This window comes from Hirundo rustica, chromosome 21 (genome assembly GCF_015227805.2).
Source record: "Hirundo rustica isolate bHirRus1 chromosome 21, bHirRus1.pri.v3, whole genome shotgun sequence".
NCBI classification, from domain to species: Eukaryota; Metazoa; Chordata; class Aves; order Passeriformes; family Hirundinidae; genus Hirundo; species Hirundo rustica.
The window spans coordinates 8,249,707-8,262,891 of record NC_053470.1 but is presented as its reverse complement, the minus strand read 5'-3'; the positions used below and the strand labels follow the sequence as shown (position 1 = coordinate 8,262,891).

Here is a 13,185-nt window from a genome sequence, read left to right as displayed (position 1 = left end):
ACTTCTGAGAACACAAACACAAAAACCTATCTCCCAAAGGTTCTGACTAAGCTGTGACAGGTTTCATGCTCGTCCTTCAGCACTGCTGTGCAGCTAAGAAAAGCTTAGGACAAGCAAAAAAGTGAGAAGCATGGCTCAAAGGTCCTTGATTCAGTACACCTCTAGTAGGAAAGACCCAGATAAAGTGAAGTCTGAGTCGATCTGTATTCAAAAGAAAAAAGAAAAACACAAACTCTCAGCTGCACTACTTCACAAAATATCCCGAAAAATGACCAAAGGCTGAGAGCAAATAATCTTGATCTCACTGAACTCAAATAATCAAACTCCCAGTAACTCCCAGGGGACAAGACTCAGCCCAGGAACCACAGCAAGAGGCAGTGAAGGAGAAGCAGCAGAAGATGGGCATGGCAGAAGCACAAAAGCTGAAAGTAGGTCCTGAGGCCCTACCATGGTACCACTGTCCTTTACAGCACTCCAGGGAGTCTGTAAATAACTATAACCATGCATCACAGCTTTCTTCATCTATCTTTCTGGTGTTTGGGTTGGGTTTTTTTGCCATTAGGCGTTCAGAGGAATTAAACCCTGTTGACAACAGCTACAAAAGAAGTGGCATTCAATCCTGAATCTCGTATCTTCAGCCCATCTCCTTGTGGACCAAGAGAAGGGTTTCACAGAATCATTTGGCATTGCCTGTCGTCTTTAAGAGAGTTCAGTACCTGAGAGCTGCAGCAGAGACTTTCCCTAGAGTCTCAACATTTAGTATTTCATTAAATCATCAACCTGAATTTATAAATTAAATATCCAGTCCTTGAGTTGGCAAGAGAAAGATTGAGACAAGTGTTAACTAAAAGGACCTCAATGTAGGAAATAAGTGTGAATAAACTCACTTAAAAGGAACAGGAAAAATGTATGTTGGATTATGCAGAGCAGACTCAAATCTTAGCTTGGGTAGCACTGTGCCAGGTGTGGAGGGGTACAGCAAGAAACAAATCACACTCACATGTATGAAACCAGGCAGGGCAGGTGAATAGAAATCAGCTGATTAGCAGCATGAATATTAACAAGACCAGTGGCAAAATCTGAAACTGCAATAATCAGTGGGAAAAATAATATTCAAGTGCGCCCAAGCTTAATTTTCTTTCCTCCTTTCCTAAGGCAAAAGATAACAAATCTTTAAATTAATTTTAATCACGATGAGCAGTGTGTGAGCCCTAAGAAGAGGCAGGCAGTTTCTTTATAGCAGCTGCTCTGGGCCATCATGATTATTACTTCAAACCCAAGGTTAGAATTCAGGGCACAGCAGAGTTTATCAGGCCATGGTGAGTAACAGGAGACACAGCTTGATCCTGGGACACGATGAACAATCAGTGGAAATGTTACTTCCCTCATTCTCTGGGGCATTTTGGCAGTGTGACATGGAAAGGCGCCTTGCCATTCCATCCTGACAACAGACAGGCCTCCAGAGAGGAGTAACTGCATGCCAGGATTCAGATACTCACGAGGAACACAACGTTTATATCGCCTGGTCAGGACCAAAACGCTGCCAGTTCCCACTTTGTACCACTCTCAACACAAAGTGCAACCCGCTGCTCCAAAAGCACGAGCCCTGAATGCCCAGTGAATCCCCAGAACATTCCACACCTCACATTTCTGGTGTTGATGAATGAAACACAAACCACCCAGCACTAGTAATGAAGGAGTTAACAACCCCAGCCACCAAGAAAAAGAAACAAAAACCTTTTCTTTTCCTCCACTTTGCCACTGTTTTGCAATTTAACATTTACCATGAATTAATTACTGGAAGTCTCCATTAAGACTCTTAACATTTAGAGTGAAAGGTCAGCATAAACTCGGGGTCACTGTTTACAGTGCTCTCTGAGCAAGCAGTCCTATTGCTTGGAAGTAGCCATGAATGTTAAAAGGTACAAGGCAACTATAACGAGGAAATGAAATACAGAACTCCAAAAATATCCCCCTGATCTATGCGTGTAGCGCAGTGTCTGACAAATTCAATTAAATATGTCATACATCATTCCTACAATGTTACTGATAGAGATGTGGCAGTATTGAATTTTAATTATTCAGCTGGTATTGATCCCACAATAATCTGGTGAAAATCATTCCAGGTTGTCAGTACCCCTAGGAGACAACAGCTATTATCTAATTATAAATCACACTGTGTCATTTGACAAAAGGTTAGGGCTCTCTTTTTACACATTTTTGCAGTCAGATTCCCATGTATAAATCAGAGTGACATGATTGTCTGCAGATGCTAATTATTTTCTTCCCATTGAGCATCTATTCCATTACCACGATGGACCTGTAAAAGCCAGCTCTCAGTGCATGTATCAAATTCCCAGACACGCAGCAACGATAAAGGAATTGGGATTTCAGATTTTTACTCCATACTGACCTTGAGCAAACTAATTGTAACGCTCACAGGGTTTGGATTTCCCCCAAGGAGAAGAGTGGGACAATATTTGCAGTGCCCACTCTTGTTAAACGCTTTCAGATCCTCAGAGGAAAGCAGCTAACTTTCCTTTTGAGTTTTCACGGAGGCAAAGAGGCTGGCTGGTAATCCCACAGTGTTCTCATCCAGAAATCTGGATTTCCCTCTGCACTGCACTGCCACCATCAGGGAATGGGGTGGCTGAGGCTGTTTTCCATCTGTTTTCTTTTCCCCGCTTCAGACGCTCACATTTTATCAAAGCTTGGAGCCAAAGTGATGCCTCTGGAACAGAGACTGGACAGAGCCAGAGAATAAAGCAGATATTTATTAAAAGGCCTTTAGGGTACACCTTGAACAGAACAAGAGCCTGGCCAGGGACACATCCAAGGTGGGCACAAAATGGTCACAGAAATGGCTGAGCAGTCATGAGATATTACATTTTTATAAGTTTTAGTCCTTTTGCACATTGGGTTTCATTGTCCCATTCCAGCTCCAGGCTGTGAGGTCCCATCCTTTTTGTTCCTCCCTCCAGCCACCCTTGTTTGTGCTTTGGGGCTGAAAGTTGTCCTTGGTGTGCAGCAGGAAAAGGATTTGTTTTGTGTCCCTGCTGTGTGCAGAGAGCTGAGTGTCCCTGAGTGTGAGCTCAGAGCTGCAGCTGGGCAGCACAGAATGTGAAATACATGGAAGATAGAACTGAAGGCATCAAGAGGAGGGAGCACACACTCCCAAACCATGGAGCCAGTCCCAGTCCCATCAGCTTTTCCCTCTGCTGGCTTTTGGCTCATCCACTGAGGAGCAGCAGTGGCACAAGCGCACAGGCTGTGTGAGCCAGGGGCAGGCAGGGGGAATCTTCACGGGCAATCCAATAACCTCTGACAGATGCTATCCCCACAGGGAACATTCATGTGCAAGGGAAGAAGGTGATAAAAGTGCCCCATCATTGCTCCCTAAAACACAATGACTTAAACAACTGCGCTGATGGTCTGTAATAAACACAAAGTTCAGTGCCGTTCTGGGACTCCCCCTTTTCCCCCCCCCCCACACATGCTTTGAACTTTATGATACAGAAATAAGGATAAAATAAATGATGGGCGACAAATGGCCCAAACCGAGAACGTGAAATGTGAACGGGGAGGTTAAATATTTGGAAAACTGTAAATGTCCTCCTTTAGCTTTGAATTTTATCTGATCTGAAAATGTCACTACTGAGTCAAGGACAATTTAGAGACCAAAGAAGTTTTTCAGCAGAAGCAAGGGACAAATTTTGGAAAATCGGGTTGAAATGAGAAGCACGCACACGAAAGCCACCGTGGGCACCCACTGCAGTCTGCCGGCCCTGGGTGGGCTTTGGGGCTCGCTTCACCCCACAAAACAACGATCCCACACTGGCACCAGAGACCTGCACTGTGGTGACATTGTCTGCAGCTCACGGGTTTCAGACGCTCTGCAGGGAGAGCGACTCCAGGCCTCCATTCCCCATCCTCAACTGAAGGACCTCTCAGAAAAGCAAAGACGTTATTATTATTATTATTATAACATCATTGTTATTAGCAACAGCTCCATTAGCACCCAGCCTATGCAGTTCTGCAGGAGTGAGGGACTGCCAGGGTCTCCCACACATGTTATCACCACAGACTTTTAACAATGAATTTCAGGTACTTGGTGGCTTAAGCTCTAGTTTGAAAGGAGAATTGCCATGGAATAACCCCAAGGCTGCCTTTCATTTCATTTCACAGAAAGCAAAAATATTAGGCAGCATTAAAAGCTCCTCTAGATAACCTTTGCAAACTCTCTTAGTACATCTAAGTGAAGTCAGGACTGTGTTCACTCCCAATTACTTATTCACTCTTCATTTTCATTCTTTTAATTACGCCAAGACTCTCCCACATAAAGAAATTCAACGAGACGCTGCCAAAAAGAGAGAAATCCCCAACAGATTCACTTAAGCTGCCACACAATTCTTAGTCACTTTCCATTCTTGAGTTAAGTTCACCTCAGCTATCTAAAATAAAAAGCTGCATGTCCTAAGCCACCTTGCTTCCCTTGAAATACTCCATTCTATTACTCCTTGCTATCACTGTATGTCCTTTCTATTTTCAGGCCTTGCTTTACAAGACATCAATCTGTGACCAGTCCTTTTTCATAATTAACCTCACTTTTTCATAACTGCCTGTGATTTTTTTTTTTCCCTTACTCTGAACACAACTTCTCATTTTTCTTCATCCCTAGAGTATTCTATGCTGTGCCCAAAACTTCACGAACAAATAAAGCGCAGAGTCTCTGCAGGGTGTTGTGTAGTTACTCTGTGAGCATAAATCACACCAAGCCAAGAGGAACCTCCCAAAGAGCCCTAAAGGAAAATGATGCCAAGAACTGCCAGGCTCACCATACACCACCTCTTGCTGTTTCTGGCTCCAGAAACATTTGTCTTGCCCAGTTCCACGAGTCCAAGCCCACCCAGAACTCCAGACCAGAGCTGCACCCCTGTCACCACTGAGCCACAGGTGGTGGGGCAGAACAGCATCATTTCCCTCCCCAAGGAAAAGACTCACGTTCTCCCAAACCCCAAACTGAGGTGGTGCCTGGCAACAAGGGAAGAGCTCCACAAACAGAACACGGGAGAAAACCTGCCTGTTAACTCCGAGGTAAACACAAAGTCACGAAGAAACCCATATTTTGAATGATCCCCGGGGTTCTGAGAAATCGAGGGGCTGGGGGTTTGAAAAAGCCACGCACTGCAAGGCTTGAATTGTGCCGGGCAGGTGACTGCGTGTGCCAGGCAGCACAAACCCCACCGGCTGGTAACGGCAGCTCTCATTACAGCAAGCCTGCCTCTGATCAAAGGTGGAAATAAAGGCAGGATTAGAGCAGGACTGCGAGGCTTTGGGCTTGGAGAACTTTCACAGGAGCGCCATCCATCAAACCCCCTCCTATGCGTGAACACAACATCAGACCCAGGCAAAATGTAACATTTTCACCATTGAACCACTTGGCTTTGTTTCATATGTCTGTGTGATTTTTTTTTATTCCCCCCTTGAAATTTCAGCTGCTGATTCAGCCACATGTCTTTCAAACCCTGTAATTAAAACACCATATTTCAATATTGTATCAATGTTTTAGAGATTACAGCACAAATAATATACATTTCCAAATGGCACATGATAATGTCTGGTGAATAAAAAATGAGAAACCGTCAGTGCTTTTGGGCCGTAATGTATAATAGTAACTTGTGCATTTACTCTAAAAATGTTGCTGCTGCATCTCAGTGCATTTTTATACTCCCTTCTCTTCCTAGAATATGTGATGTGATCACTTCAAAGCTGTGAAGGGCTCAGAAGTAGAGTGAAACACTAGGTGTGACAAACCAGGAAAGACCCATCCTGGCCTTAAGCTGCAGTACTCAAACTGTTCATAAAAAGCTTTACTTCCCTTTTTTTTTTTTTTAAATTATGGATATATACTCTTATCCTGAATACTTCAACATGGATGAAAAAAAGCTTAACTAAAAAGAAATTAATTTGTTTCAACAAAACAACCCTAACGCCATGGAGATAAAATGGAAATAACCAGAAAGACACTTTCCAGTGAAATAAAACACTGATATAAAAGATGCAGCAGAGTTTGCACACTATAGCAGCATATTTCTAAACCAAACACAAATCTGAATTCTGGTCAAATCTCATATCTGCTGGTAGGATGTGCAAGCTTTTTCATCTGATACCTGTACTAGCAATTGATCTGCTTTAGAGTGGTGCACACTGAACAAGTAACAAGATCCAAAACAACCCACAGAGCCCCTCTGGCAAACCAAGGGGCTTTCTGATGTCCTTGCTGACAGCATTTCATAAGAAATATGAGAACTGATGAAGACTCACAATGAGAGAAAGACAAAAGATGTGTTTGGAAGGTGACAGCTGCCCCTCCCTTCCCTCCTGCTGGACATAGAGGAAATATCAATTATGGTCTGACTCATTCCTGTCGCTGGGACTATTTATCTAGAAATAATGTCAATGCCATCCATGGGGTTATTTTTCTATTTGACCCCAGCTGACCCGTGCAGGAGCTCCTGCAGTGACCCCAACTCCTCTGCCTTGCCTTCCCAGGTCCCACCAAGCTAAAAGATGGGGAAAACAGCTCTGTCACTGAACTTACAGGTACAGCCAGAGATCCAGTCACTCTGAAATGCTCCACGATCACTTTGCTCAACCTCTTTCACTACAGGTGTGAAGAAGAATGCTTTGCACTCACTTTCCTATATTGAAAGAAGTGAAGCCACATCCACTCCAATTATTAGTACTATCTTAAACCTTTCCAATAATGAGGCATATGGACAGCTAAACATGCACAAACTAATCAGCTTTTACTGCTGCCTGATAAAGTGTCACACTTATCGTGTTCCCTGATCAGCCGAGCTTATTAGCTCACTGCATATGACAGTCGCAAATTTGCATCTATTATACACTGTCTGGAGATTTAAAAGCTTCCTGTTATGCAGAGATTATCCATCAATGGATGCAATTCTTGAGGGAGAGAAAAGAATATGTTAGTTCGGTGCTAGCTTTGCTAGGAGGGCCTTGTTGGATTTATCATCTTAATCTGTTACACTGACTGAAACCACTGCAGCTGTCTCAGAAGTGATTGGCAATGTATTTAATAATAATTTTGCTAAACATCCCTCTGAATTTTTAAGAGCGTAAGTCAAATGGAGCTGATTCTTCCTTGCTTTAACAATTTTTCAGTATGTGCTAGTGCAATCTAAAGGGCACCTGAGCAGGTGTGAAGCACCTTCGGGTGGTGCAGTGCCTGGAAATCAAATAAACTGCTTCATCCCGCCCATGGGGAGGGAGGGAGCAGAGGGGACAGGGCAGGGCAGGCTCTGGCCCCTCTGCAGATCCTGGCTTCCACTTCACCTCGCTTATCGACCTTCTGGAGAGAACAATTAGGTCTTAATTCTTTATTTACACCTTAGAGAAATGGAATAAAGGTGTAAGCATGTTTTAAAGACTTGGCTAGAGCTTCTTGGTCTCCATCTCCTCCCCCTGCAAGAGGAGCCTTCATCATCTCTGCTCTTCCCCTGCACTCGGTGGCTCCCACCGCCCACAGATTTGGTGAAGCAAGCTGTCCTCTCCTCAGATGGAAACTTTTACATCCTAATGCACAGAACCCGCAGTCAGGCTCCAAAAATAAATTACAGATAACCCTTATCTAGTTTTATATACTATTCCAAGCAGAGGAAGCAACAATTGGAAAATGGAGCAAAATAATTCATCTTGCAAGAAGAATTATTTCATCAATCCTCGCACGGGGTTCTGTACTGTTATTTTATTTTCTTGACTGTGCCAGTCTCCTCCTCATTATTACCTTCAGCCAGGAGAGGGGGAGCGAGGAAGAAAAGACAGAGATACTTATTCCAGCCATGAATCAGCAAACAGAAGATAGTACGGGAGCATTCAGGCTGGCATCTTCCCTGAAGCGAGTAACTGTGCCAAGTTTGCTTGGCCTGCTGCCACCTCCTAGTGCTGCAGAGGGGTCCCTGTGTGGCATTTCTGTCTGCCATCCTGCCCCTCCAGAGGGGCGTGTGCAGCCAGTGTAACTGTGCTCCTGACGAGCCCAGGACAGGGAATTAGCTGCCCTTCTCTCTGCTCAGGTCAGCTCCTCCTCAAGGCGAGCTGCCTGGAGCATCAGGCAGAGGGCTGAGCCCAGGGCTGTACAAGCTGCCCCCAAATCCGGGCTGTGTTAGAGCTGGACTAACGAGGCTGCTGGGAGGGCAATCAACCCCTCCTACAGCAGCAAAGAGCACAGCGGAGGAATTAAACTCTTGGGCTGCTCGGAAAGAACTGGACCAGCAGCTTAAAAAAATGAGATGGTAACCAGCAATGCATTTCTCAGTTGTATGTGCAAAGCCTATAAAATCAGTGTTACATCTCTCCGTATTTCCAAGCAGTTATGCCTAATCTGAACAAGGTTTGAGTAAAACAACACAGATTGCAAAGATCAACGTGCTTAAGGGGATGGCTTCCATGAATGTGTTAAAGCATCTAGTGACATTTATTCAGGCCCTTGTAACGCTGGTGACTGGGAAGCTGAAGCCAAAAAAACCCCAAACAAATGAAGACTACTTTGTGGCTGCCACCCAGGTCCAAAGAGCAGCAGTGACCTGATGTCTCAGCCCTCTGCTCCACCAGTTTATTCATCACACTTCCCCTTGAGACTAAGCAACTAAATATTTATAAACAGAAGTATTGAGGAGAACATTTAAGCAAGGGAAGAAGAAAAGAAAAGAAAAGAAAAGAAAAAAAAAAGAAAAAAAAAAAAAAAAAAAAAAAAAAAGAAATGAAATCTTTTGCAAATTGGAAACAAACCACCCCTGCTGTTAAATAGTCTGTAACCGTGGGTACTGTGCCATTCTCTCAGGTCTTTTTCGCCCGAACTGTTTATTTCCAGGGGCTACACAGGTTTAATTCAGTCCGTGGAGGTAACAAAAGATAAGCCATTCATTGAGACCATTTCCCTTCTCTGTTGGTGAGACTTGAGCCAAGTTCTGCCCTGGAGAAAGAGGCACACAAATCTCCACTGACAGCAGAAGCACAGAGAGATCCAAGTCACAATTTAATTGTGACTATTTAAATCACTGCAAAATAAACTGTTTTCCCAAGGGCTTCGTGAAAGAAAATGGAAGTCAAAACTATTTTTTATTCGAGTAAACAAACTGGAAGAGTAGACAATCTTGTTAATGAAGCACACCGAAAATAGCTGAAAGAATGATGCCAGGAGTTGCAAACAAGGCACGCTGCAGAATGTGGAGCGGCAGCTGATTAGCAGCCCCGTCTTTATTTCCTAATGGTAATTAGCAGTTTCTTAAAGGAGATGCACACGGCATTTCTTCAAACTAAGCACAGGCTCTGTTTGCTAAAGACGTGGGGCTTCCTTCTTATCTCAGGCGCCTCGCACCGCCAGGATGTGCCCTTTCTTAAGGCTGTGCTCTCAAATAACTCCTCTCCTGCATTTCAACACCACCAGGCTCGTTCTCTGAAGTCTTTCAGATTGTCACAGAAAGGAGTATTTTTTAACATTTCAGCCGTTATCTTTTAGTAAAAAGGAACGCAAGAGTGTATTTGCCAAGGAGGCTGACTGATTTATTTGAATATTTGCACAGCTTTTGCAGCAAATCTCCTTCACCGTTTCCTTCTGCATTTTCAGATCAGAGGGGAAAAATGCCCAAGTATTTCAGTGGCATACAAATGGAGCAAACAATATCAGCGCCAAGAGAATGGGGAGGAAAAAAAAGGTCTACAAACACATGCAGGAAGGACAGAAATGAACTTTTTAACAAAGTATGGGAACAATTTCACGCAATCGTGGACCTTATTGCAACAGAGTTAGACCAAAGCAACACAATATAAATTGTCATGCAGCTAAATTAAACACCAGCAAAAAAAGCAATGACAAAATACACCTCCCTGGTGAAGAGTGAGCAGAACACTCAGATTTACAGCACTTGAGTCCATGACCGCACAAGTCATCTTACTGCCCACATTACCAGTGATCTCAAGTAATACATTCCTTCTACCCCCAAAAAAGGGCTTTTGCACTGATGCTGGAAGTGTCACCGTGCGTCCTAATGCCTACAACAAACAGCAGCAGCACACGTGCACCTGTGGCTCACTCTTCCTCCCAGAGAACATTTCTTTGTTCAACAAAGGCACTGAGCCTCCTCACTGAGGTCCTCCAGAACGATGGAACTACTGCTCTCCAAATTCAAACACTTCAGATGGCATGGAGCTTGTGTCTGGGCAAAAGTGACACACATGGAAAGAATTCCAGCTTGGAGAAACCCCACAGAGAATTCAATTCGGAGTTAAGCTGGGTCTAAACAAACCAGGGAATGAAACACGGCCAAGTCTCAAATTTCTTTCTCCCCATACCTCACTAGGCATGCAAACCCCTCACCTCACCCAAATATTTGCGAGAAGGAAGAGCACGAAGGCTGAAAAGCTTAAAGTGTCTTGTTCTGCCCCATTTGCAATTTTTCATTTGGAAGCGTCAAACCACCCATTTCCAACTCATTGCAGGAAAAGCCCCGGGAACAGAATCAGAGGGAAATTGCTTTGCTCTGCCCTGCTCCCAGAAAGAACAACCAGCCCTCGTGGGCAAGCCTGGCTGGGAAGGAGCTGAGATTCCAGCAGTGGGACCGTCACCTCCTGCAGACCCTTTCCCAGCAAGCACAGGAATGCAGCTCTGCTTGTGACACTTACTGCAGCAGCCCTCTTGCTAGAGGGTAGAAATGAGCTGAGACCTCTGGTTGATCACAGCATGAAAAGGGCCCTGGTTTATTCCTCTCTCCAGCTCAGCCATCCTGACTCCAACCATTCGCTGACTCCGGCTGCAGCAGCTCCTGCTGCAGGTTTCCCTTGCAGCCTCTGACTGCAGGCTTTGGCCCAGCTACACTGTGACTGCAGGTTCCAAAAACAGGCTCCAACTGCACACCCAGACTGACCTCACAGCAGTGATCCTCTCCCCAGGACTCTTCATCTTCTTGTTCATGATGCTGAAGGTTCCTTCTCCATGATCCTCTCCCCATCACCAGTTAAGCTCCACCCTTTCATCACACTTACCTTGATTGGACACATACCTGTGCCTCATCAGGGTAATTAATTAACACAGCTGTAACTCATGGGGCAAGGCTGAACGGGGCAATTAACACAGCTGTTACTCATCAGGGGCAAGGCTGAACGGGGCAATTAACACAGCTGTTACTCATGGGGCAAGGCTGACCGGGGTAATTAACACAGCTGTAACTCATGGGGCAAGGCTGAACGGGGCAATTAACACAGCTGTAACTGATGGGGCAAGGCTGAACTGGGCAATTAACACAGCTGTTACTCATCAGGGGCAAGGCTGAACTGGGCAATTAACACAGCTGTAACTCATCAGGGGCAAGGCTGAACGGGGTAATTAACACAGCTGTTACTCATCAGGGGCAAGGCTGAACGGGGTAATTAACACAGCAGTTACTCATCAGGGGCAAGGCTGAACGGGGCAATTAACACAGCTGTAACTGATGGGGCAAGGCTGAACTGGGCAATTAACACAGCTGTAACTGATGGGGCAAGGCTGAACGGGGTAATTAACACAGCTGTTACTCATCAGGGGCAAGGTCCCCTGTATTCCCTTCTCCTCCAACACTGCTCTTGCCATCTCCATGCAGCAATGACAGACACAAGCAGAGGCTCTCAGGGACACAGAGTCTTTCTCTTGTACTCCTGCACAGCCCTTAGAGCCGAACCCCCATCCCCAAGGTTTCATGCAGATAAGCACGGAAGTCAGCAGTTCAAATCATTTTCCCAGGTAGACATCGGAACAGAAGTGAAAATACCAAACGGAGCTGAAAGATGGGAGACAGAAGAACTGAATGCCTCGGAGCTATCTTCTCCACATTCTGCTTGCAATCTGTATTACCAACTTTTCTGTTGAGACATACCAGAATTTTGCATATTGTCAGGTATTTGAGGAAGCAAAACATGTCAAAGCACATAATATCACATTCTACTAGCAGAATACTTTATTCTACTGGCAGAAATACGCGTTTTCCAACCTCTTAAATTGTATGTGCAGCAGCTGATTAAATGTCTGACTAAACTTTTACTTTGGGCAGATGGAAAACGCTCTAAAACCATCCAGCAAAGGACAGCGAGTGCAGGTAGGGGCATCCACGTGTGCACCCAGCACATGATGGGAAGAGGCACTGCAGGGTTTTTAACAGTGACAGCATTTGTGCAGTGGGAGCCCAGGCCCATGGATGGACCCCACACACCCCAGCTCCTGCTGGGGCACCATTTCCTCAGGCTCCTCCAGACAATTCCTCAGTTTTACAGTGCAGCTCAAGGCCTGCAGGTACTGCAAGAACAAAGTCTTCCTTTGTGACATCTTGTGGGAGAGACTATGACAGATGAAAAACCACTACCCTCTTCAAAGGCAGGGCTTAAAAAAAAGAAGTCCCTCTTGAAACACTCTCTCCACAGACACCTTCAGGGTTCTAGCAAAACCCGTGGAGCCAGAACTCACAGGAAGCAAAGCCCCACGATGTAGAAGTAGCAAACAGATGGATCTGCTGTTTAATTCACCTTGTTAGTGACCCAGGAAGCTCATTACAATTCTGAAAGCTTTCCTTTTGACTCTAAGCAGGTACCTTACAAACACAGCCACAAAGTGATCTTGTAGATAAAATCAGGTACTGCAAACACACGCCTGAGGTCTTGGTGCCAGACTTAAGATCCTGCACTTTTTTCCACGTGGTTTGTGCAATACTCAGAAAGAAAGACCGGGCCAGCATGGATTTTGCCACAAAAAGTTTTCATTCATTCACTATGGACTTCTCATGTCCCAAGAGCTCGTAAGAAGTCACAAATGCAAGGACTCCTAACTTGGTGACACCTTTCACACACCAGCAAACTGGATACACCACCTCAGTTCTGTGCTGAGCCACAGCAGAGCTCTTTATATGCTTGAAATAAAATAAAGACACGAGTCAATCAGCCGTAAAACTTCAACCATCTTCAGGGTTAAGTGGCATCTAGGCAGATTTTCAGGGTCACCCAACCCCTCACTAAGCACTCAGCTTGGGCTCTGGTCTCAGTTCTCTGTCTGCAAAAGAGGGTGAACAGAATTTGCTGCAGAAATGGGGTAAAATATTGAAAGAACATCAGTCACAAGTACCTGTCAAATCCTGAACAACA

The 13,185-nt window shown here is 44.9% G+C and overlaps 1 long non-coding RNA gene across 1 annotated transcript in view; it reads right to left on the bottom strand.

Annotated features, from left to right (window-relative positions):
- LOC120762179 (uncharacterized) overlaps positions 1-13,185 on the bottom strand; it is a 61,590-nt gene that overhangs the window by 34,766 nt on the left and 13,639 nt on the right. The window contains exon 2 of the long non-coding RNA XR_005703857.2: positions 10,947-13,093. This is a non-coding gene — a long non-coding RNA (uncharacterized LOC120762179). The remainder of the gene's footprint in view (positions 1-10,946; positions 13,094-13,185) is intronic.